Here is a 21,283-nt window from a genome sequence, read left to right on the forward strand (position 1 = left end):
AACCAGATCCTTGGGCAGTGAGGCCCACTGGGGATTTGCCCTGTGCCCTGGTGGGCCATTCTGACCATGGGCATATGTACAGTATCATAGTTGCAGGATGTGGAGGCCCACGCACACCCTTTGCACTTATAACCTACACTTACCACTCCATCACCATCACTGTAATCACCAGGAAAGTGGTGTGGGCCTGCATGGGGACTGCACACCGTCCCCTTCTCTCTTAAACTGCCTCTGGTTTGCACTCTCCTTTCTGCCCTGTGACTGTTGCGCCTCTCCAGTGGTAAGGATGTGCAAGTACCAGATACACTCAGGTCAGTTCAGCCACGTACTGTATAAATGTATCCTCTTTGTTGGTATGCACAGTGCCAATCTGTGCACCTTATGCTATGCAAGCATAGTCTAACTCAGCATCACACCTTATACAGTACGTGGTGAGAGTTTAGTCAGACGAAAAACTTTCTATTCAGACAATTTTGGTACCTGCTAAGCTACAAGAATACAGAAATCTGCCATTTGTGTGAATACTCCTTACTGTCTATATGGCACAATCATAGACGCACGCCCATCAAGTCTTCTCTTTGTAGCATGGAAACAGCATGGAACACGCTGGTACACCCAGCTCCTCAAACAATGGCCCTCATTCCGAGTTGTTCGCTCGCAAGCTGCTTTTAGCAGCATTGCACACGCTAAGCCGCCGCCTACTGGGAGTGAATCTTAGCTTAGCAAAATTACGAACGAAAGATTCTCAAAATTGCGAATAGAAATTTCTTAGCAGTTTCTGAGTAGCTCGAGACTTACTCTGCCACTGCGATCAGTTCAGTCAGTTTCGTTCCTGGTTTGACGTCACAAACACTCCCAGCGTTCGCCCAGACACTCCCCCGTTTCTCCAGCCACTCCCGCGTTTTTCCCAGAAACGGTAGCGTTTTTTCACACACCCATAAAACGGCCAGTTTCCGCCCAGAAACACCCACTTCCTGTCAATCACATTACGATCACCAGAACGAAGAAAAAACCTCGTAATGCCGTGAGTAAAATACCTACCTGCATAGCAAATTTACTTGGCGCAGTCGCAGTGCGAACATTGCGCATGCGCAATTAGCGGAAAATCGCTGCGATGCGAAGAAAATTACCGAGCGAACAACTCGGAATGACCACCAATGTTTTGCATCTCCACTTTCTAAGCTTCTCTGATGTATTTGGAAATATGGAAGTAACATTACAGAACAGTTCATGCTTACCTCCAATGCCGTATTTGAGGGTCCTGTTCCGCCATCCCGCCATCATACATGTTTGGGACCAGAAAGCTGGACTTTATGTCCCATTCATTAGAAAAGATGTGGTGAAATGGTGCTTAGAGAAATAGGTGTTTTCTCCAAGCACCAGCCCGCCATGCTGTGGACAGGTTACTATTCACAAATATGGGGGTCATTCAGACCTGATCGCACGCTATGTTTTTTCACTGTGCTGCGATCAGGTCCGAACTGCACGTGCGTATGCACCACAATGAACAGGCGTTTCGTACAGGTGCAAAGCGGATCGTTGCTGAGTGATGGATTTAACAAAGAATCCATTCACACAGCCGATCGCAAGGAGATTGACAGGAAGAAGGCGTTTGTGGGTGGCAACTGACCGTTTTCTGGGAGTGGTTGGAAAAACGCAGGCGTGTCCAAGCGTTTGCAGGGCGGGTGTCTGACGTCAATTCCGGCCCCAGACAGGCTGAAGTGATCGCAGCGGCTGAGTAAGTTCTGAGCTACTCAGAATCTGCACAAAACTTTTTTTGTACCGCTCGGCTGCACAGGCGATCGCACGTTTGCAAAGCAAAAATACACTCCCCTATAGGCGACGACTATCTGATCGCAGCGCTGCAAAAAAACAGCTATCGAGCAATCAGGTCTGAATGACCCCCATAGTCCATGTGGATGGTAAAGTATGGAAAAGCTAAACAAAAACTTGTACAAAACTCATGTCGAGCTTTTCATCTGTCGGGCTGTCCCGTGTCGACCCTTTTGCTGTGTCAACCCTTTTCCCACGTTGACCAATAGTGTACTAAGTATTGTCGACCTACCATCCGTATACCGATCTTATCGGGAGAGCTGTCCTTTGCGATTTTCTTCAAGCATATGGCATTTATAAAATGCGTTACGCTTGTGATGACTGGCGGGATGCACTGCATGCAGAATCCGATGCGTCATACATCCCACCCCCAGTCTCTAACCTGAGCAATTACTTTCCTGGTGCTACGGACATGTGTCTGTTCTACTACATACTGTATACTAAGAAAACTAGTATGCCAGGTTTTCTACCATTTAACTCATTATTTGTACACAAGAAAATAAAACCAAGTGCTTAATGTTTATGATACTTTTAAAGTAATGCACTTTTAATGACATATTTAATGTCTAGTCATTTTCGTGCCGGGAATGCATGGTCTGCTCTACATCAGTATTAATCTTGTGTCAAATATACAAATCATTTATTATATCTGAAGTCTATATTGAAAAAGAACTTTCTGTATAATTGGCAGTTTACATTATAATACATATGAAGCAGAACAACTCCCATCTGTAGACAAACTAAGCTTGGAAAGTTCTTTTTATTGTTCTCAATAAAGTTGATAACCAGACAGCAAAAGAAAGGTTTATTAAATATCATTATGCGTAAAACACCTGTGCTCAAGTAACTGTGCTAATACATATTTTAATTCCTAGCAATCAATTATATTTGATTACTTTTAGAGTAAAGAAAATGAAGGCACACATCGGATAGGTAACTATGGGATACAGCACAATTACCCATGCTCCACTCCCCCCCTCACCCCCCTTTATCCATGTGCTGTAACCAATGGTGACCAGACAACTGTTGACATTGATCATAGTTTTGGGGGTCATTCCGAGTTGTTCGCTCGCAAGCTGCTTTTAGCAGCTTTGCACACGCTAAGCCGCCGCCTACTGGGAGTGAATCTTAGCTTCTTAAAATTGCGAACGAAAGATTCGCAATGTTGCGATAAGACATCTCTGTGCAGTTTCTGAGTAACTCGAAACTTACTCGGCATCTGCGATCAGTTCAGTGCTTGTCGTTCCTGGTTTGACGTCACAAACACACCCAGCGTTCGCCCAGACACTCCTCCGTTTCTCCAGCCACTCCCGCGTTTTTCCCAGAAACGGTAGCGTTTTTTCACACACACCCATAAAACGTCCAGTTTCCGCCCAGAAACACCCACTTCCTGTCAATCACAGTACGATCACCAGAACGAAGAAAAAACCGTGAGTAAAATTCCTAACTGCATAGCAAATTTACTTGGCGCAGTCGCAGTGCGAACATTGCGCATGCGCACTAAGCGGAAAATCGCTGCGATGCAAAGAAATTTACCGAGCGAACAACTCGGAATGACCCCCTTTATATGTTGCTCTGTGTTACAGCACAATGGGCCTAATTCTGATTTGATCGTAGCAGGAAATTTTTTAGCAGTTGGGCAAAACCATGTGCACTGCAGGGGGGGCAGATATAACATGTGCAGAGAGAGATAGATTTGCGTGTGGTGTATTCAAACTGAAATCTAAATTGCAGTGTAAAAATAAAGCAGCCAGTATTTACCCTGCACAGAAACAAAATAACCCACCCAAATCTAACTCTCTCTGTAAATGTTATATCTGCCCCCCCTGCAGTGCACATGGTTTTGCCCAATTGCTAAAAAAAAAAACTTGCTGCTGCGATCAACTCAGAATTACCCCCAATGTTCTATTCATTCCATTTTATTAAACAAGTCTTTATGTGGTAAAATTGTTCCACAGTCATTTGTTCTATACAATTAGAGTTAATGAATTACAATTGCCAGCCTTTTGGACAGATGTTTAAGGTCAATAGTTCTTACTTAAGTATTTATATAACATTTAACAGCCCAGACATAAATATGTCCTGGGAGTTTACACACAGTTTTCTACAAAAAAAAGGTATTTTAATGTAAGACTTAAATTTTACCTTATAAGACAAGTCTCCAATAGATGTTGTTTATTTTACATTCATTTGATACTTTTAAGGAAAGTCATGCTTAGCGGTAGTCTGAAAATAATGTAAATTGAACTCAGGTGGTTGTGTAAACCCGAGTTTGTTGAAAAGATGTTTGGAAATGTTTGGATATGTCAGTAATGGCTAATGGACTTTCGGGGTCCAGAAATAAAATTATATATATATGGCTTTTTAGATTTACAGCAAAGATACAGTGTTATCTGACCAAACTAATACCGCAGGGAACATATCATATTACTTACAGTGGAACTACATCATCAAAGTGCTACTTCATACAATGTCTGAGTGTGCATGCTTGCGTCTGTGTAAATCAGTTGTGCACAGCCTATAGGTCACAGAATCTGTTTTTCGGGTCCCCTAATCGTCAGATTTGCAATAAACTGTACTGGAAACCATCGATGTTCCCAGAATTGGAATTGCACCCCAGAACAATTATAAACTGGATATTGGAATCCCAAAACTATGGCATACCAGCACATTGCTCCCAAAACAATGACACACTGGCACTTGGGGGTCCAAGAACAATGACACCCTGGCACTTGGGGGTCCTAGAACAATGATATACTGGCACTGGGGGGGTCCCAGAACAATGGCACGCTGGCATTTGGGGGTCCCAGAAAAATTATACACTGACACTCAGACTTACAGAACAAAGGCACACCAAAACATGGGCTATCATAAAAAAGTTGGATAGACACTTGGGTCCCAGGACAATGCAGAGCGACACTTGGGGACTTAGAACTGTAGCACGCTGCCACTAGTCATTCCAAAACAATGGCACATGGGTTCCCAGTACAATGACACACTGAGCTTGGGCTCCAAGAACAATGGCACATCAACACTTGGGCTCCAAGAACAATGACACATCAACACTTGGGCTCCAAGAACAATGACACATCAACACTTGGGCTCCAAGAACAATGACACATCAACACTTGGGCTCCAAGAACAATGGCACATCAACACTTGGGCTCCAAGAACAATGACACATCAACACTTGGGCTCCAAGGACAATGACACATCAACACTTGGGCTCCAAGAACAATGGCACATCAACACTTGGGCTCCAAGAACAATGGCACATCAACACTTGGGCTCCAAGAACAATGACACATCAACACTTGGGCTCCAAGAACAATGGCACATCAACACTTGGGCTCCAAGAACAATGGCACATCAACACTTGGGCTCCAAGAACAATGGCACATCAACACTTGGGCTCCAAGAACAATGGCACATCAACACTTGGGCTCCAAGAACAATGGCACATCAACACTTGGGCTCCAAGAACAATGGCACATCAACACTTGGGCTCCAAGGACAATGGCACATCAACACTTGGGCTCCAAGAACAATGGCACATCAACACTTGGGCTCCAAGGACAATGGCACATGGGCTCCCAGAACAATGACACACTGGCACTTGGGCTCCCGAAGCAATGGCACATGGGCAACCAGAACAATGGTATATAGGCTCCCATTACAAAGGCATATATGCTCCCAGAACAATGTCACATATGAACATGGGCTCCCAGAACAATGTTACATTGACACTTACAGAGGTAGTATGAACAGTGCCAGCGCAACCCGCTCAGCAAAGGGATGCAGAGCAGGTAGGCGCCAGGAGGAGAGGTGCTCTTCCTGCTCTGCATCCCCGCTGTCTGTTGTTGCCGCCGGCTGCCGCTGCGCCCTTACAATGAGGACAATCACGGCCTGAAAAGTGGATGGAGCAATGCGGTATCAGGGGGTGGAGCTACATGGACTTATAGGGGCAGAGCTACATGGACCTGAGGGGGCAGAGCTACATGGATGGGACCAGGCCAAGGCTGCATGTAATAGAATGATCTGCTGTTACCTGGACTGGAGGAAGAGTAAGTGAGGGGGTGGGGAGCAGTGTGTGTGTGTGTGTGTGTGTGTGTGTGTGTGTGTGTGTGTGTGTGTGTGTGTGTGTGTGTGTGTGTGTAGGTTTGCACTGATGTATGTGTGTGTGTGGCACCAGTACTGTTTGCATTTTGTGTATAAGTGGCACCAGTACCATGTGTATTTTGTGTATAAGTGGCACCAGTACTGTGTGCATTTTCTGTGTAGGCGGCGCTGCTGCTGTGGGCATTATGTGTGTAGGCGGTGCTTCTGCTGTGGGCATTGTGTTTGTAGCAGCGCCTGCTACAAACACAATGCCCACAGCAGAAGCACCATGGGCATTATGTGGGCATTATGTGTGTAGGTGGTGCTGCTGCTGTGTGCATTATGTGTGTAGGCGGTGCCGCTGCTGTGGGCATTGTGTGTGTAGACGGCGCTGCTGTGGGCATTATGTGTGCATGTGGTGCTGCTGTGGAGGGGATTGCTCCCTCCGGCCGCGCGTCGCGGCGGGTAGGCCCTAGCCTGGAGGGGCTTGCATCCGAAAGGATTCAAGCCCCTCCAATCGCGACACCGGATTTTGAACGGCGCGCCGAGCGCGAGCCAATCAGGGCTCGCGCCTCGGCCACCAATCAGAGCTCGCCTATCAGGGCCCACCGCGGCGAGCCAATCGGAGCTCGCCGCGGCGAGCCAATCGGAGCTCGCCGCGTCATAGCTCCGCCCGCTCCCAGCGTCATATAAGAGACGCCGCGGAGCGGGAACGGCCAGTCGAGCGGCGGACGGCGAAGCAAGAAGAGCTCCAGCGGAAGATAGCGGGTCCGGCAGCGGTGGCAGCGCGGAGGAAGACGTCAGCAGAGCGGAAGAAGACGTCAGTGGAGAAGAAGAGGAAGGCGGAAGATGGCGACCAGCGGCGGGAGTCCGGCGGAGAGTGCTGCAGCGCGTGGAGAGCAAAAGAGCTAACGAAGCTCCCCGCTGCAGCCTCTCCCTCCGAGACAGGTAGGCGGCCCTGGGCCACCTCCACCTACCTCTAGCTCCACACTAGACCACCAGGGACAGGCGCTAGGCCTGCAGGTATAATCAGGCACCCTCGGCCTGTGCCCACGGTAGGCAGGCCTTCTGCCTGAGCCCTCCTCCAGGCCTCTGGCCTGAGCCCTCCTCCAGGCCTCTGGCCTGAGCCCTCTTCCAGGCCTCCTGCCTGAGCCCCCTTCCAGGCCTCCTGCCTGAGCCCTCTTCCAGGCCTCCTGCCTGAGCCCCCTCCAGGCCTCCGGCCTGCGCCCCCTCCAGGCCTCCGGCCTGTGCCCCTCACCCAGGCTCCCAGGCCTACTGCCTTACACGGGACCCGGGACAAAGTTCCGTGCAGACCGGCCCGGATCGGCTGGAAGTGGGCTGTGCGGCAGCTTTCGAGGGATCCGTGGCCGGTGTTAGGAGCCGACCGGCTCCACGCGGTGTATGCTCCAGGGGATTTGGAAGTGTGGAGTAACGTCCCCGTCCCGCACGTCGCCATCCCCCGGTCGTCTGGAGTGGGCCACCGTCTGCTCGAGACCCCCCGTCCCTCATTGAGAGCAAAAGGCAGTGGCCAGTGTCCAGCTTCTGGAAGGTAGGACTGGTTAGTCGGGGTATACTGTTGGGCCGGGGAATTGTTCCACTGACTTGCCGGGTAGTGAATGTGTTTAATTAGTCCGGTCTCTGTTTGGTTGGGATAGAACCAGTAGCCTCAGTTGTTTAAAGCAGTTTGTTTAGGCAGGCGTAGTTGGCTGTATCGTTGTTAGCCGTAGTGTAGCCTGCAGGTAGGGAGGCTGCTCTTCTTGCCCCAACAGGAGCGGAGAGGTGCGACAATCAAGGTGACCCGCAAGTTGGAAGTGAGTATCATCCTGTGCCTGTCTGTCTGTCATCACCCCTGTATACCGGTCGGGGGGGTTTGCTCGCGGACGTGAGGACCCCCTCTCACCACACAACGTGCGAGTGTGTGAGAACTGGGTAGCTGAGGCCTATTGGCCAGTGATGACCTTCCGCCCAGCCGGTGAAGGTCGCGGCTACCCCTGACGTGCCCCGTACTCTGGACGGAGGTCGGGGTGCACATCTCAACCGGTATATCCCCTTCTTTCCAGATCCCCCTTCGTCCGCGGTGAGGTGGTGTTCGCGCTGGTGAGTGGTCCGGAGAGCGGAGTCCCTGACGCTTCTGGGTATCGTCTGTGGCGGACGTTGCACAGGTGGGTGGAGTGACGACACCTGCACAGCAGCAGGCATTACATCCTCGTTTAGGCCTGTCACATTTGGCGTAGTCGGCAGGATGGACGGAGATCAGTCACTACCCACAGCCGAGAAGCCGTGGGGAGATGCGCCGAAACGACTCACTCGGAGAGGCTCGACCGCCAGCTCCACTGATGTGGTTCAGAGGGGAACGGACGACGAGCGACGAAGGTCATCGCGTCGACTCAACGTCGGACCAGCCCTCGCCCACCTACCCCGTTACGACGGTCGTAATATGACCTTAGAGGACTGGAAGGCCCGACTAGAGGCGATGTTCCTCATCTATCGGGTGCCCGACGACCTGCAGGTGCCCCTCGCCCTGAATTCTCTGGAAGGCGAGGCTCGTCGGACGATTCTTTTACGACCCGACGATGAACGCGAGGAACTGGAGGAGATCTACACTATCCTGGGGGATATCTACGGGGACACCTCCTCGGCGGGGACCCTCCGGCAGCGTCTGTTTGGCCGGTTCCAGAGGGAGGACGAGTCCATACCCCAGTATGCCAACGCACTCCAGGAGATGATGGGAGAAGTACGTCGGAAAGATCCCGATGGGTTTGGGGCACTCACCAACACTAGTCAGATATTGCGGGACCAATTCGCCATGGGACTCAGGAATGTGCCCCTGAGGCAGGTGATGCTGGATAAGATATCCCAGGATGATACCCTGACCTTCTATCAGGTGGAAATCGACGCCGTAGCCAGGGACCACAATGCCAATTACGGACCACACGCTGTATTTCCCCAATGGGTGCAACCGGTCTCCGCGCCAGTGGCTAGCAGGGAGGCCAACCCATTAGAGACCTGTGTGCAAGACCTGAAAGAGGTCTTCCTCCGGGTGACCAAGGAGATGAGGGAAGAGGTCTCCCAGCTGAGGGATGAGGTGTACCGGCGTGACCAGCGGGGCACGGAGTCCCGGTCCCGTGAGCGGGACGCCAGACGGCCCCGTGGACGAAGCACGGGACCCGATAGCCGTCCGGGAGAGGGCCGGGGCCCTCGTTGTTACCACTGCCATCGGTACGGGCATATTGCACGAACCTGTACCGAAGCAATCCCGGAGGCACAGTTAAACTGACCTCCCTCGCGGTAACGGGACCACCCGCGGGGGGGAGCGATGAGGGGAAGTCAGCCATTAACGAACAGGCTGAATTGGTAGGAGAGTGTCCCGTAGTAGTCAGCCGCCTTGGTGGGAAAGATCAGTCCTGCCTGTTGGATACCGGCTCTCAAGTAGCCACCATTTCCGAGGCCTGTTTCCTTGAGCACTACGCTCATCTCAAAAGTGAGGTGTCCGAGAGCTTCATTACCCTCACGGCGGCTAATAACCTACCCATCCCCGTGGTGGGGGTGGTGTGGATGGAAATGGTAGTTTGTGGCCAAGAGCTGGGTAGGAAGGGGCTGCTGGTAGTCAGCAGCCCGGGGCTGAGCCATGGCCCGGTGATCCTCGGGATGAACGTACTCCGATATCTCGACCAGCTCTTGTTCCGGGAAAATGGACCACGATATTGAAAGAATCTGGGAGTCCGGCGTCCTGTGCAGCAGGCTCTCCAACAGGTGGGACGACGGGGGACCAGGGCCCTAGGGGCTATTGATGAGCACCTGGGTCTTTTGAAGGTTGGTCACCACCAGCGCCTGGAGTTACCACCTCGCCAAGAGGTCCTGATCCCTCTAGAGGTACGAACTCATCAGAGCCTAAATGGCATGGAGGTGATGGTAGAGCCCACTGATGTGCTGGGGGTAGGGTCTGGAGTGATGGTGGCACGTACCGTGTCGGTGGTGACCGGGGGGAATGTCTCCGTCCGCCTTTGTAATCTCACCGATCAGCTTTGCCGAGTCCTGGCTGGGACAGTCATTGCTCAGGTGGTGGCGATTCACGAGGATAGCATTCAGGAGATGCGAAAACTCTCCCTGCAGCCGGAGGCTTCCGAGGCATGGGCATTGTCTGTTCGAGTGGAGGAGCAGGAGGGAGCCTGCCCTGAGTGGAACGGTACGATTATCCGAACACAGATGGACGTGTCGCTGGAAGAGTGCGCGGCCGGGGACGTAGCCAAGCTGGACCAGATGCTCTGGAATCGGCAGAAGGTGTTCTCCCGGCATGAGGAGGATTTCGGGTACACGGAGGACCTGCAGCATGAGATCCGCACCGGAGACGCCCCCCTGTTCGAGAGCGGTATCGGCCGATACCGCCCCGTTTGTACCAAGAAGTAAAGAACATGTTGCGTCAGATGCTGGACAACCACGTGATCCAGGAGAGCAAAAGTCCATGGGCTGCACCCATAGTCTTAGTCCGGAAGAAGGACGGGACTATCCGTTTCTGTGTGGACTACCGGAAGTTGAATAGTTGCACCGTCCGGGACGCTTACCCTCTCCCTAGGATCGAGGAGTCCCTAGCTGCACTGGGCAATGCAAAATTCTTTTCGACCCTAGACCTGGCCAGTGGGTACTGGCAAGTACCGGTAGCCCCCCTGGATAGGGAGAAGACCGCATTCGTTACTCCCATGGGGTTGTTCGAATTTTGTCGCATGCCATTTGGGTTGAACAATGCGCCCGCCACATTCCAACGGATGATGGAGAGGTGTTTGGGAGACTTGAATTTTGAGGCCTTGCTGATTTACTTGGACGACATCATCGTGTTCGCCGCGACCTTGGAGGAGCACTTTGCTCGACTCGACATGGTTCTCCAGCGGTTGGAGGAGTACGGCCTGAAGCTCAAGCCCCGGAAGTGCCATCTGTTGAAATCCAGTTTGGAGTACCTCGGGCATGTGGTGTCTCGCGATGGGGTGTACCCAACCCCCAGCAAGGTGGCGGCCGTCCAGGAATGGAAGGTGCCTACCACTGTCACGGAATTGCGGGCATTCCTGGGTTTGGTGGGGTATTACCGACGCTTCATCAGAGATTTCGCCCGGATCGCGGAACCCCTACATGCCTTGCTTCGAGGGATTGCGACCACGAAGAAAGCTGCCCTGGAGACCTGGGGAGAAGCGCAGAACCTGGCCTTTGACCGACTGAAGGAAAGTCTCACGGAAGCTCCGGTGTTGGGGTACACAGATTTTGAGAAGCCCTTCGTTCTATACACGGATGGAAGTCTGCAGGGGTTGGGCGCGGTCTTGGCTCAGGTTCAGGATGGGCATGAGCGGGTGATTGCTTACGGCAGTCGTAGCCTGCGAGAGACCGAGAGGAACCCAGACAACTACAGTTCCTTCAAGTTGGAATTGCTGGCAGTGGTGTGGGCCGTGACCGAGAAATTTGCGGAGTACTTGACCGCCGCTCACGTGGATATTTTTACGGATAACAACCCCTTGGCGTACCTGGAGACCGCCAAGTTAGGTGCCTTGGAGCAACGGTGGGTGGCCAGGTTGGCCAAGTTCTCCTACAAGATTCGCTATCGATCGGGGAAGAGTAATACCAACGCGGATGCCCTGTCTCGCTTTCCAGTGGAAACCCCCGAGCCTGGTGGGGAAGAAGATGACTGCGGAGAAGAAATGCCGGATCTCACTCGTGTGCGGCAGCCCGTGGGCGGAGAGTTGTGTCGACAGGACGCCCAGACTGCCTTACTTAGGTACACGGAGACGGACTGGGCACAGGAACAGCAGGCCGACGAAGGTTTGGACCTCATTCGACAGTGGATACAGAGGGGTCATATGCCATCTCGACGGGAGCAGGATGGGCTGACCGGGTTCTGTAGGAAGGTGGTGCGTCGTTGGGACCAATTGCGGGTCTGCGCTGGTACCCTACGGAGACAATGCTACTTGGAACAGGAAATGCGTACTGTTGAGCAGGTGGTCGTGCCAGAAGCCCGGGTGCGGTCAGTGGTGGAAGAGGCGCACGAGCAGGGGGCCCATTTGGGACCCTATAAAACATACCATTGGTTGAGACGCCAATATTTTGCCCCCCGCTTGCAAACGGTCGTGGACAAGGTATGTCGTGAGTGCAGGAGGTGTGCGGTAGTTAAGCCACAGGAACAGCATGTGCCCATCCAGACGATCCGGACCAGTCGGCCGTTGGAGATGCTGATGATCGACTACGTGTTGATCGGGGAGTCAGTAAGTGGACACCAGTATGCCCTGGTAATGACTGACCACTTCACTAAATTCACGGTAGTGGTCCCCACCCGAAACCAAACTGCGGAGTCAGCAACACGAGCGATCATCGAACATTTCATTCGGCAGTACGGTTGTCCCGAGCGGATCCATTCGGATCAAGGGGCCTGTTTCCAGAGGCAGCTGATGGAACGCCTCTGCCAGCTTTATGGCGTTCAAAAGTCCCGCACGACGCCTTACCACCCGCAGGGAAATGGAGCCTGCGAGAGATTTAACCGGACTCTGCTGCAGATGCGTCTTGGAACGAGCTGAAGAGCAACGATGGCCTGAACATGTACAGGAACTGGTTTGGACCTATAACAACAGAGTGCATCACACCACTGGATTTTCCCCTTTTTTTTTGTTGTTCGGTCGACCAGGGCGAGAGGCACACGACTTACAGCTATCCGGGACTGAAGAAGAAACGCCCCTAGCCCCCGTCGAATGGGTCGAGGAACACCGCCTGCGGCTGAAGACGGCCCACGAGTTGGCTAGACGGCTTATCGCGGACCACCAACATCCACCTGTGGGGTCTCACGAACCTGGCCCGCTGGCCGTGGGCCAGCGAGTGTTGGTGCGAGAGGTCCACCTGGGGGGGAAACTGTCTGAACGGTGGGAGGTTACCCCATACCTTGTTCGCCGTCGCTTGGCCCCGGGTGGTCCGGTATATCAAGTGGAATCTACTGATGGAACGGGACGCCTGCGCACGTTACATCGGAGTAAACTGCGACCTTGTCCTTTCCTGAGTCCGGTTAGTGAAGCCGAGGCCCCTGTGGAGGGGCAGGGAGTTGGAGCTCCTGCCCCTCTGCCGGATGAGGAATGGTGGCTGCCGGACGAGGAGAATCAGCCGGAGGAGGCATCGGAGACTCAGCCCCCAGCCGATGTAGCTACCTTCCCCTTGCCAAGACATTCTCAGCGTCCAAATAGGGGTGTCCCGGGCCCTCGCTACGCGGATCCAAACTTTGTCTGGTCGGACTCTTGCTTTGTGGGGACCACAAAGGACAAAGGGGGGGGAAATGTGGAGGGGATTGCTCCCTCCGGCCGCGCATCGCGGCGGGTAGGCCCTAGCCTGGAGGGGCTTGCATCCGAAAGGATTCAAGCCCCTCCAATCGCGACGCCGGATTTTGAACGGCGCGCCGAGCGCGAGCCAATCAGGGCTCGCGCCTCGGCCGCCAATCAGAGCTCGCCGCGGCGGGCCTAACAGGGCCCACCGCGGCGAGCCAATCGGAGCTCGCAGCGGCGAGCCAATTGGAACTCGCCGCGTCATAGCTCCGCCCGCTCCCAGCGTCATATAAGAGACGCTGCGGAGCGGGAACGGCCAGTCGAGCGGCGGACGGCGAAGCAAGAAGAGCTCCAGCGGAAGATAGCGGGTCCGGCGGCGGCAGCGGAGGAAGACGTCAGCTGAGCGGAAGAAGACGTCAGTGGAGAAGAAGAGGAAGGCGGAAGACGGCGACCAGCGGCGGGAGTCCGGCGGAGAGTGCTGCAGCGCGTGGAGAGCAAAAGAGCTAACGAAGCTCCCCGCTGCAGCCTATCCCTCCGAGACAGGTAGGCGACCCTGGGCCACCTCCACCTACCTCTAGCTCCACACTAGACCACCAGGGACAGGCGCTAGGCCTGCAGGTATAATCAGGCCCCCTCGGCCTGTGCCCACAGTAGGCAGGCCTTCTGCCCAGAGGCGTCACTAGCGTTGGTGTCACCCGGTGTGGTAACTCATGGTGTCACCCCCCATGGACCTCCTCCCCTATCACACCACACAGAATTCTGGTGAGGGGGGGGGGGGGGGGGGCGTGGTGATGGGTTTGCTAACAAAAATCCAGCTGCGATCAACTTGGAATTACCCCCTATAGCCAGAAGTGCCGCACTGTTTTGAATATGCTATGAATATATAGTTTGTGAGGGCACCAGACACAGTTTTTCTGTTTAATGGAGTGTTGAACCATATGCTACATATTATATATATATATATATAGAAATGTGTGTGTGTGTGTGTGTGTGTGTGTGTGTGTGTGTGTGTGTGTGTGTGTATAATATACACCCAGTATCATAATATGTATATACCCAGTGCAATGTCAGAGATCCTATTGCCTGCTTATCCCCCCTGTCCAAGTATTTCCTATCCCTACCCGCCTCCATTCCCCTAGTACTGCCCAAACTTCTATCTACCCTTACCCCCTTAAAACCCCCAGTACTGCCTGCCCTCACATCCCATAATATGTGATAGGACACAGAAATGTTGAGTAGGACCCCAATTTTTTAAAGTGAGGAGTCCCTGGGACCCACAATTTTTTTTGCTGTGCACGATCACTGCAACACCCATTAGCACATTGATCCACCCACCCTATCAGCTGACATAACGCTCCCCTCACACAGCAGCACCCATACTTCGCTCACACAGCATCCACACTACGCTCACACAGCAGCACCCATACTACGTAACACAGCACCCATACTACACTCAAACTGCAACCATACTACACTCACACAGCACCACCCATACTTCGCTCAAACAGCATCCACACTACGCTCACACAACAGCACTCATACTACACTCACACAGCAGCACCCATACTTCGCTCACACAGCAGCACCCATACTACACTCAAACTGCACCCATACTACGCTCACACAGCAGCACCCATACTACGTCACACAGCACCCATACTACACTCACACAGCAGCACCCATACTACGCTCACACAGCAGCACTCATACTACGCTCACACAGCAGCACCCATACTATGCTCACACAGCATCCACACTACGCTCACACAGCAGCACCCATACTATGCTCACACAGCATCCACACTACGCTCACACAGCAGCACCCATACTACGCTCACACAGCACCCATACTACGCTCACACAGCAGCACCCATACTACGTCACACAGCACCCATACTACACTCACACAGCAGCACCCATACTACGCTCACACAGCAGCACTCATACTACGCTCACACAGCAGCACCCATACTATGCTCACACAGCATCCACACTACGCTCACACAGCAGCACCCATACTACACTCAAATTGCACCCATACTACGCTCACACAGCAGCACCCATACTACGTCACACAGCACCCATACTACACTCACACAGCAGCACCCATACTACGCTCACACAGCAGCACCCATACTACGCTCACACACAGCACCCATACTACGCTCACACACAGCACCCATACTACGTCACACAGCACCCATACTACACTCAAACTGCACCCATACTACGCTCACACAGCACTCATACTATGTCACACAGCACCCATACTACGCTCACACAGCAGCACCCATACTACGCTCACACACAGCACCCATACTACGCTCACACACAGCACCCATACTACGCTCACACAGCAGCACCCATACTACGTCACACAGCACCCATACTACACTCAAACTGCACCCATACTATGTCACACAGCACCCATACTACACTCACACAGCAGCACCCATACTACGCTCACACAGCACCCATACTATGTCACACAGCACCCATACTACACTCGAACTGCACCCATACTACGCTCACACAGCAGCACCCATACTACGTCACACAGCACCCATACTACACTCAAACTGCACCCATACTACGCTCACACAGCACCCATACTATGTCACACAGCACCCATACTACACTTGAACTGCACCCATAGTATGCTCACACAGCCCAAATTACCCCCCTCCACAGCACTCAGTAATCCAACAATTTATACATCCCACATTCACCCCCATACAGACACATACACACATCAGAAATGGATTCTGCTCATCATGGACATGGAGAAGCCACTATAGAAGTTACCTGACATCATGCAGCAACATCAGCAGCAACTACATGCTCGTGTAGTTACAGTCTGGGGGCGGAGCTTGTGTGTGTCAGGCTCAGTCAGGACCCGGAGTGAGGAGAGAGTGGACGCTGGAGGAGAGGGGAGGGCTGGCCAGTGCACTGCCTGCACGGGTCTGTGGCTGCTGCCTGCTGATCTCACTGACAGGTGAGAGTGTCGGGCTTTAGGAGGCGGGGCCTGGGAGGAGGGGGTGTGGACGCAGCCGTGGACCAGGCATTTTCATGTCAGGGGATGGGGGTGCATGTGAGTGTGCGGCTCGTTTTGGTGTCACCCTATAGAAGGGTAACACCCGGGTGCGGGCCGCACCCCCCGCACCCACCTCATGACGCCACTGCTTCTGCCTGAGCCCTCCTCCAGGCCTCTGGCCTGAGCCCTCCTCCAGGCCTCTGGCCTGAGCCCTCTTCCAGGCCTCCTGCCTGAGCCCCCTTCCAGGCCTCCTGCCTGAGCCCTCTTCCAGGCCTCCTGCCTGAGCCCCCTCCAGGTCTCCGGCCTGCGCCCCCTCCAGGCCTCCGGCCTGCGCCCCTCACCCAGGCCTCCGGCCTGCGCCCCTCACCCAGGCTCCCAGGCCTACTGCCTTACACGGGACCCGGGACAAAGTTCCGTGCAGACCGGCCCGGATCGGCTGGAAGTGGGCTGTGCGGCAGCTTTCGAGGGATCCGTGGCCGGTGTTAGGAGCCGACCGGCTCCACGCGGTGTATGCTCCAGGGGATTTGGAAGTGTGGAGTAACGTCCCCGTCCCACACGTCGCCATCCCCCGGTCGTCTGGAGTGGGCCACCGACTGCTCGAGACCCCCCGTCCCTCATTGAGAGCAAAAGGCAGTGGCCAGTGTCCAGCTTCTGGAAGGTAGGACTGGTTAGTCGGGGTATACTGTTGGGCCGGGGAATTGTTCCACTGACTTGCCGGGTAGTGAATGTGTTTAATTAGTCCGGTCTCTGTTTGGTTGGGATAGAACCAGTAGCCTCAGTTGTTTAAAGCAGTTTGTTTAGGCAGGCGTAGTTGGCTGTATCGTTGTTAGCCGTAGTGTAGCCTGCAGGTAGGGAGGCTGCTCTTCTTGCCCCAACAGGAGCGGAGAGGTGCGACAATCAAGGTGACCTGCAAGTTGGAAGTGAGTATCATCCTGTGCCTGTCTGTCTGTCATCACCCCTGTATACCGGTCGGGGGGGTTTGCTCGCGGACGTGAGGACCCCCTCTCACCACACAACGTGCGAGAGTGCGAGTGTGTGAGAACTGGGTAGCTGAGGCCTATTGGCCAGTGATGACCTTCCGCCCAGCCGGTGAAGGTCGCGGCTACCCCTGACGTGCCCCGTACTCTGGACGGAGGTCGGGGCACACATCTCAACCGGTATATCCCCTTCTTTCCAGATCCCCCTTCGTCCGCGGTGAGGTGGTGTTCGCGCTGGTGAGTGGTCCGGAGAGCGGAGTCCCTGACGCTTCTGGGTATCGTCTGTGGCGGACGTTGCACAGGTGGGTGGAGTGACGACACCTGCACAGCAGCAGGCATTACATCCTCGTTTAGGCCTGTCACACTGCTGTTGTGGGCATTATGTGTGTAGGCGGCACTGTTGAGGGCATTATGTGTGTAGGCGGCGCTGCTGCTGTGGGCATTGCACCTTAGCCGCGAGCTGACCTTTAGTAAAGTGTGGGAGGGTACAAATTTATAGTTTGCAGGAGGGCACCAAACACCCTAGCACTGGCTCTGAGTATGAAGATTGTACAGTCACATCCATCTGCTTGTAAAGGTAGCCTACGTATAGAACAGATTGATTTTCAGCTTTTTTTACTGTATTTTTTATGAATATACACTGCTCAAAAAAAATAAAGGGAACACTTAAACAACACAATGTAACTCCAAGTCAATCACACTTCTGTGAAATCAAACTGTCCACTTAGGAAACAACACTGATTGACAAACAATTTCATATGCTGTCATGCAAATAGAATAGACAACAGGTGGAAATTATAGGCAATTAGCAAGGAGTTGTTCTGCAGGTGGTGACCACAGACCACTTCTCAGCTCCTATGCTTTCTGGCTGATGTTTTGGTCACTTTTGAAAGCTGGCAGTGTTTTCACTCTAGTGGTAGCATGAGACGGAGTCTACAACCCACACAAGTGGCTCAGGTAGTGCAGCTCATCCAGGATGGCACATCAATGCGAGCTGTGGCAAGAAGGTTTGCTGTGTCTGTCAGCGTAGTGTCCAGAGCATGGAAGCGCTACCACGAGACAGGCCAGTACATCAGGAGACGTGGAGGAGGCCGTAGGAGGGCAACAACCCAGCAGCAGGACCGCTAACTCCGTCTTTGTGCAAGGAGGAACAGGAGGAGCACTGCCAGAGCCCTGCAAAATGACCTCCAGCAAGCTACAAATGTGCATGTGTCTACTCAAACAATCAGAAACAGACTCCATGAGGGTGGTATGAGGGCCCGACGTCCACAGGTGGGGGTTGTGCTTACAGCCCAACACCGTGCAGGATGTTTGGCATTTGCCAGAGAACACCAAGATTGGCAAATTTGCCACTCGCGCCCTGTGCTCTTCACAGATGAAAGCAGGTTCTCACTGAGCACGTGTGACAGACGTGACAGAGTCTGGAGACGCCAAGGAGAACGTTCTGCTGCCTGCAACATCCTCCAGCATGACCGATTTGGCAGTGGGTCAGTAATGGTGTGGGGTGGCATTTCTTTGGGGGGCCGCACAGCCCTCCATGTGCTCGCCAGAGGTAGCCTGACTGCCTTTAGGTACTGAGATGAGATCCTCAGACCCCTTGTGAGACCATATGCTGGTGCGGTTGGCCCTGGGTTCCTCCTAATGCAAGACAATGCTAGACCTCATGTGGCTGGAGTGTATCAGCAGTTCCTGCAAGACGAAGGCATTGATGCTATGGACTGGCCCGCCCGTTCCCCAGACCTGAATCCAATTGAGCACATCAGGGACATCATGTCTCGCTCCATCCACCAACCATTGCACCACAGACTGTCCATGAGTTGGCGGATGCTTTAGTCCAGGTCTGGGAGGAGATCCCTCAGGAGACCATCCGCCACCTAATCAGGAGCATGCCCAGGCGTTGTAGGGAGGTCACACAGGCACGTGGAGGCCACACACACTAGTGAGCCTCATTTTGACTTGTTTTAAGGACATTACATCAAAGTTGGATCAGCCTGTAGTGTGTTTTTCCACTTTAATTTTGAGTGTGACTCCAAATCCAGACCTCCATGGGTTAATAAATTTGATTTCCATTGATAATTTTTGTGTGATTTTGTTGTCAGCACATTCAACTATGTAAAGAACAAAGTGTTTATTAAGAATATTTCATTCATTCAGATCTAGGATGTGTTATATTAGTGTTCCCTTTATTTTTTTGAGCAGTGTATATATATATATATATATATATATATACATATATATATATATGTAGAGATATATATATATATATATATATGGGAGGCAGTTAGTTTTCCGAACGACGGGATCCCTGCGGGCGAAATACCATAGCCAAAATCCCTCACAGCAAGGGAAATGCCGGCGGTCGTAATCCCAAACGTAGCATGGTATGCCCCCTCGGGTGGTGGGTTGACACCACCACCCAAGAGGGAATATCATCACCAGGCCCTAAGCATGGTGAGCGCAGCAAGGCAACAAGGGGACTCACTGCCTCGATGTCTTTATTTATCATTTGTTAGTGTTGATATTTTCATTAGTGACGCAGTATTTTTCTTTTGATCCTAATTGTCTTTTGGTAAAAATATTTATTGCAGCCTGGGAAATAACTACACATTATTAGAATGTTGAGAAATTCAGATCGGGCGACAAAGAGAAATAATTGGTGCCAAAACATATTTAATGAGAAAAAGTATAATAATGAACCCTCCCCACCATGTGATTTAGATTATTTATTTTGGGGAATAGAGAGACTCCTCACTAAAGAAGTAAAAACATGGTGGGATATCAAGGGACTTGAGCACTATATCTTAGTCGATAGAATACCTAGGGGCCTGAGAATTTCTAAACAACCCACGTTTGGCAATCTTAATGCAACCTTTTTGGAAAAATGGGATAGAGTATTGCACAATTGTTCTATTGACCTGATGAAACTGCTTGTTGACGAGAAGAAGAAATCACTCTCAGAGTTGGAGAACAACATTAAAAGTAAAGAAGCAGAACTTGAACCATTCAAAGAGAAGGAGGACTATAAAATTAATGAAAAAGTTCTGAACAAAAAACTGGAACATATTGAAGAAGAGGTCACTAAAGGCAAAGAAAAGAAATTCCTAAGGGACAAGAATGACTATGAACAGGGACAAGTTAAGAACTGGAGTAGATTTGGAACAACAGGACAACATAATAACAGAACAGACAGATTTTATTGGAAAACAATACCTATGAGAGGAAAATCAACACGGAATACAGATATGGCTACACCATCTACAAGTACAAGGACATCTAACAGATTTGAAGCTTTACAAAGATTAGGGCCAAACAACGACCAGGTTTTTTTTATCCCAAAGATTAGGAACAAGACCAAAAGAAACAACAAGGAGTTCTCTGAAGGAGGACATCCGACTTGCATCCCCACTCAAAAGACGATACACAGAAGAAGAGGAAAACTGGGCAGCAGGAGGGAGAGAGACCAAAAAAAGAACATTGCAGTGACTGACTTAAGAGAGAAAGGAATTTTAATCTATCACAACACATGTTGACAAAACCAGAGGTATCCCTACTCACCAAGGGCCTTACTTTTGCACCCACTGGAGGTCTCAACAAGTTTGAGACCTTCATTGATCTGAACAAATTCGTAAGGAAATTAATGCTCAAAAGACATTATTTAAGAAAGGAAGATGCTATTATCAGTAATTATGCAAATCAGCCTAAATCGGGTCTAAAACCGACCTCTAAATATTACCCATTAGAATCCAAAGGGAGCAATCTCAACTTCTTTTATGAACTGGTCAAGAAGGACCTCTGTGAAACTAATCAGGAGAATATTAAAGAGAGAAACATTAATAATCGAGAAAGTGAGGCCCTAAAAAACTTACAGAAGAATAGGGGGATTGTTATAAAACAAGCTGATAAAGGGGGGGGGGGGTCTGGTACTCATGGACCATTATAAATACACCAATGAAGCTTTGAGACTACTGGGAGATGACACCTCACACACCAAATTAGCAGGCGATCCAAAGGACTCATATGTGGAAGAATTGAGAACATTATTATTGCACGGCTTACATACA

General features: G+C 51.9%; 1 long non-coding RNA gene across 1 annotated transcript in view; it reads right to left on the reverse strand.

Annotated features, from left to right (window-relative positions):
* Window positions 1-16,340, reverse strand: part of LOC134957117 (uncharacterized) — a 38,978-nt gene extending 22,638 nt beyond the window's left edge. The window contains exon 1 of the long non-coding RNA XR_010186474.1: window positions 16,017-16,340. This is a non-coding gene — a long non-coding RNA (uncharacterized LOC134957117). The remainder of the gene's footprint in view (window positions 1-16,016) is intronic.
* Between the last annotated feature and the right edge of the window lie 4,943 nt (window positions 16,341-21,283).

Source organism: Pseudophryne corroboree, chromosome 9, assembly GCF_028390025.1.
Source record: "Pseudophryne corroboree isolate aPseCor3 chromosome 9, aPseCor3.hap2, whole genome shotgun sequence".
NCBI lineage: Eukaryota > Metazoa > Chordata > Amphibia > Anura > Myobatrachidae > Pseudophryne > Pseudophryne corroboree.